Here is a 6,000-nt window from a genome sequence, read left to right as displayed (position 1 = left end):
AAGAAGTTTGTAGCGCCCACTAAAACGAAAAACAAAATTGATACTGAAAATTCTAAATCTAATACAACTCAGCCTATTTCAGAAGATACACCACAAAATTTGTCCAATAAAAACTTTGAACCCAACACATTTGGTCAAACATTTGCCAGTTTTGATCAAACTTTGACCAACATAGATCCAATCGATAATTTTCAACATCTTGCTTTGGACATAAATCCTGTTTTCAACGACAATTCAAACACCACAATAAACGACCACGAAGTGGCGAAAATACAAAATATTAACAAAGCAACAACGTTATCTGGAATATTGACTGGTTCATACAATATCTTAAACAACGATGACTACAATATTTCGTTACAAAACACTCAAAATTCTGATAAATCCGTCCAAAATTTGACACAAAAAACTAACTCCATATGCTCTGTAGCGTCTCTAAAAGTATACAAAGATTTGGACGCGAAAAGTTTTGAAATTAAACCTGAAAGACCACCTACAGAAGAAGATTTCTTGAATTTATTCAAAAGAAATACCGAAATGAATAACCTAAAACCCGTCGCAATGTCTATAGAAAATGGAGATATGGGTTTCAATATGAAATATTGTGATTACGTTAAATCTCATCATTTAGAAGATGAACGAAATGATGAAGGTGATGTGACTTTGGAGAAAATTTTACAAATGTACCCGAAGGAAAATTGTAATTTGATTAAAATGAAACGAGGGAAGAAGAATTAAATGTGATTTAGTTGTTTAAATAAATTCATTTTGTTCATTAATCATGTTTTTGTTTATTTTAATGTAGTTCATGTATTTAGTACAAGATAGTAATAATAATATCTGTAAATTGAAAGGAAGCATCGTATCGTTCGTTCGTTTCAGCCGAAAGACGTCCACTGCTGGACAAAGGCCTCCCCCAAGGATTTCCACAAAGACCGGTCCTGCGCCGCTCGCATCCAGGCGCCTCCCGCGACCTTCACCAGATCGTCGGTCCACCTAGTGGGAGGCCTGCCCACGCTACGTCTACCGGCTCGTGGTCGCCACTCAAGAACTTTCCTGCCCCAGCGGCCGTCATATGTGCCCTGCCCACTGCCACATGATTTTAGCGATTCTGCGGGCTATGTCAGTCACTCTGGTTCTCCTACGGATCTCATTTCTGATTCGATCACGCAGAGAAACTCCGAGCATAGCACGTATCGCACGCATCGTATAGTATAGTCCATATTAGAATAGTGCTCTAATCTAAATCGGGTTGAGGAATTTGATTGGTTTTTCAATATACAGACCCATCTAAAGAATTACAAGGTACTATCGGGGACTCTTCCGCCTGACCACTTTGTAGAAATTTTAGCGTAAGCGCATCGCTCCGGTCACGTGCTCACCCCGTCTCTAATTGGTTACGCATTTTACTATATTTTTACTACGACCAATAAGAGACAATCAGGGCTTAGGTTGCAATACGAAATACCATTGTGCACTTTATTGTCATACGGTTAAGGTTTAAAACGAAATGTTTCTTTTTCTTCAATCTTTCTTAGTTTTAGGCTGAGTTGCACCACCTACCTTTGACCGTAGCTATAACGGTAACCGGTGCTTTTTGTATGGAGTTTGACAGAATTTTGACGTTTGTTAAAGTTAAAGTAAGATGGTGCAACTCAGCCTTAGAATTTTAATAATAGAATTTGGTTACAAACAAATAGATATGTATTTTTTTTAATATTGTGTTTTTATACGAGGTCTGTCTGCTTTTTGCTTTGGCGATCTGTCGACATATTCTCTCCTTTGTTTTTTTGTGAAGTTTCGTGATCAATAACCGATTGATTTGTGTTGACCCGTGCTAGTAATTGGACTGTTTGATTGCCTTTTTATTGACCTCCGCTCGATTACTGAACCATGCCTCTCAAAATAATTCTTATATTTACTTACAAACTTATCTATACATTGTTAACTGTTTAAGTATTATTTAGTTTGAAGTTTAATTGTTATTGATTTAAGACCTTGTGTAAAGACACTTAATGTGCAATAAAAAATTGAATTTGAAATAAAACTAACTTAATATTATAATATTTACGATAACCAATTACCTGGATCATTGCTACCTAGTGCAATATTTATATTAAATTTTAATAACGTAGATAAGTGTTTCTTTAAAACGGAAAACAAAATATGCATTAAAAATAAATAGAAACCTATTATAAGTTTTTATTTACATTCAAGGATTTAAGAAAGTTATAGCCAGATCTTACAATAATTGTTTTTAAGCCACAAATATTCCTTAACTCTTTACTAATTAATTCAATAACATATTGTTTTAAATTATAAGTTCCGAATAAATTAAATACCTATTAAATAAGTAAAATTCGAAAGTAACTGTATGATTTTGTATTTCTCGCCTTAACTAGCTAAACTAATATCATGAGATTTACACTCTTAATATCAACAATAATTATAAAAAGGGCTACTTTTTTCTCGGGAAATTGCACAGTTACAATGTGCGATACCAATTTTGTGACTCGAGCGGGCAATCGCTAGTTCAAATTTTACACGAAGCCCCGTATAATATTTTGTAGCGATTCTTTACTGGGTTTCAAATTGACTAAAATGCGACGTTGCCAAACGAGCGCTACGGATGCGGGTAATAAGCAATACTCAATCCTAAACGCTTTACATAGAGCTTGGTTTGCTAGGGCAAACATCTACAGTGGTGCGCCGACGCTGCTTAGACCCGAAAAATGAATGAACGGGGGCGGAGCATAATCGAGCGTGTGTGTGCAAACAATTTAGGCCCTTAAGGTGTCAAGGCGTCCGAGTCCCCGATAGTACATAGACTACCTTGTCCAGATTTAACTGCGAAGGTATAACGATTAACTCAGTGCCTGAGGTATGTGAGCGGCACAGGAGGGTGTTTTGTAACGTCATAGGTCAGCAAGACTTCAGATATCCTTCAGATTTATATGCTCTGTCACGTCATAATGTCAATGTCACCCCTCCCGTGCCGCTCCCATACCTCAGGCACTGCCTTAGTTCTGAGCTAGACCTATAGGTCTATAGACCTACAGTACTTATCTAAAATATACATTACTAGCTTTCCGCCCGCGGCTTCGCCCACACAGAAAAAAATTATCGCGCGCGTCCCCGTTTCAAAAAACGGGATAAAAACTATCCTATGTCCTTTCCCGGGACTCAAACTATCTCTATGCCAAATTTCATCGAAATCGGATCAGTGGTTTAGGCGTGACAGAGAGACAGACAGACAGAGTTACTTTCGCATTTATAATAATATTAGTATAGACTAGCAGCCGCCCGCGACTTCGTACGCGTGGAAACTCCCAACCCCCGTTTTACCCCCTTAGAGGTTGAATTTTGCCAAATCCCGTCTTAGTGAGCACCTACGTTCTAAAATGAACCCCCATGCAAAATTTAAGACTCCTAGCACTTGTAGTTTCTGAGATTTCGTGATGAGTGAGTGAGTCAGTCAGTCAATCGGTCAGTGACCTTTCGTTTTTATACAACTAAAATATACTAAAGCCCGGTCTGTGAGCACGTAGAATTTAGTCGCGCTCGCACACTCACTGCGGGCGCCCGTCGCATAGTCGCGACAGCAATATAATTACGCGCGAGCGATAAGGATGGGTAGCTTGGGGTCATTGAACAAAATTCTACGTGCTCGCAGACCAGACTATAAACGAAATGATTCTCCAACAGAGGACCCGGAGAAAGACAACATCCTAATAGCGTACTTGCCGTCGGGACAGTACGTAGGGGTGAAGCTTTTCCAGTCCCGTCCCACCAGTTTCAAGAATGACTCGTCTCGCCTACAGTGGGACAAGCGGGCTGCCTCTAATGCACTCACTCTCAAACTGCAGTTGGGTAAGTGTGAAACAATACTTACATCGGGACACTTTAAGTATGGCATTGTCCCAGTCTCGTCCCAGTAGCTTTAAAACTACTCGTACCGCCTACTGTGGGACAACGCGCTCAATCTCAAACTACAGTGAGGTTAGTGTGAATCAGTACTTAACATCGGGACACTTTAAGTATGGCACTGTCCCAGTAGCTTTAAAAACTACATGTCCCGTCTATAGTGGGTCAAGCGGGCTGCCTCTAATGCACTCACTCTCAAACTGCAGTTGGGTAAGTGTAAACTAAATCATGTACCGACAAGCGCAGTGGGACGTCCACAAGGTGGACAGACGATCTCATAAAGGTATAGTTGTTGCAATTCACCAAGGCGAGTGAGCTTTACATGTGTGGTGGCTCGCTGTTCGTTTTTCAAAAGTTTTGATAGACATTTATTTACTTATTTTAAGGAGAGCCAACAAAGCATACACCTTATCTAATATCATAACCTTAATACATCAAACATTATGTGGTGTTGCCTTACTTAAAGGCTGCCACGACATGCAAATAAGTGTACTACTAATAGAAGGCAAAAATATTTTTTTTCTCTTTTACATAAACTATCGTTATGTGCATGTACACGTACACACACAAGTAAAACTCACTCGCCTTCGTGAGTTGCAAGAACTATAGCAGGAAGTCGCTGGATGCAGGCCGCTATCAACCGGCCAATCTGTAAATCATTGGAAGAGGCCTATGTTCAGCAGTGGACGTCCTGTGGCTGCAATGATGATGATTTTCCCAAACAATCTGTCATCCCCTTTGCATTGGAGGGAAGTATTAATAAGTGAGTAATTTCGTCGCGGGTCCAATGACAGAACTTTCCCCGAGATAAACTTGACCTTCACTGGTTGGGTTATTGGCGGTCAAGCTGTAGATCCTGGCTACACAGGAGTTGCAGCGGTGGGAACGAGAGGTGGAAATAGTCCCTGCCCACACAATCTTACTTATAAAACATTGATTTTTTATGCATGACAAGGCAGATATTTGACCGCAATCGCACCTGGTGTTAAGCGAGATGCAGTCTAGGATGGTACATAATCTGCCCTGTAAGTTGCCTTTTCACTCTCGCCTTGAAAAGGCCCGGATTATAGTGTTCAAGACAGCAGCAGGCAGCGAATTCCAGTCCCAAGCTGTTCGCATTATAAAAAAAAGTAATCGAAATGCTTGTTTGTTCACAGAAAGAGGTCAAATCACTCCTCTGTCGATTCAAGCACAACTGGTGATGGATCTCAACCTCACTGACGAGGAGAAAGCTGCCTTGGACAAGGAAAGGGAAACTGGTGAGTGTCTGAATTAGATAATATTAGGCGGTTATCACACATTTAATCATTGTATGCAAGTACCTCAGTTTGTATGGAAAACACGCGCGGCACTTCACACTGACCACGCGTCCGCGCGCGGGATTTTTTATATGAATTCGGCGCAGTGTGATAACCGCCTTAATAGAACATTAAATTTTTTAATGAATAAGACACCTGATACTCAACTTGGGCTTATATTTCCGTAATTATTTTACGACAAAATCAAATAGGCCACAGTAATCGCCGCGCGCGTCTCCCTTCTTTGACGTTTACTCCCATTTACACTGTTTCTGTTATTCTTTCTGATGATAACTTTGACTATTTGTAAGTACGGACACCGTACTTACAAATACGTCGGAGCAGGGGCATTCACCGACGAGATGGTCAGACGCGGTGAGGAGGACGGTGGGCGTGAGTTTGCATCGTGCGGTCCACACAACTTATGACCGCAGTCTGTGGAGGAACACTATCTGTGGTCGCGATCCTCATCAGTGAGGGACCGAGGAAGAAGAAGAAGTACGGACGACAGCACTTCAAGCATAATAAACACATCTGTAGTCTTTTTTCTTTCGACTGTATTAACATTTTGTCATTCACTAGAATTTCCTTTCGATAGGATTTACCTTTAAGCGCGGTCTCACACTGTCTAGTGCGTAAACTACTATACAAATAATTCTACGACTACTCCGGACCGCGAAAACACTAACACCCTTATTCACAAACGATGCTTACCTAAGTGAAGCAGCAAATCGAACGCACAGCGCCGAATAGAGCTCTGTGATTGGTTCGCGTGTCA

Source organism: Ostrinia furnacalis, unplaced genomic scaffold (genome assembly GCF_004193835.3).
Source record: "Ostrinia furnacalis isolate ACB-3 unplaced genomic scaffold, ASM419383v2 OfSCF0618, whole genome shotgun sequence".
In the NCBI taxonomy this organism is placed as follows: domain Eukaryota; kingdom Metazoa; phylum Arthropoda; class Insecta; order Lepidoptera; family Crambidae; genus Ostrinia; species Ostrinia furnacalis.
The sequence above is the reverse complement of the archived record's forward strand: the minus strand, read 5'-3'. Positions refer to the sequence as shown.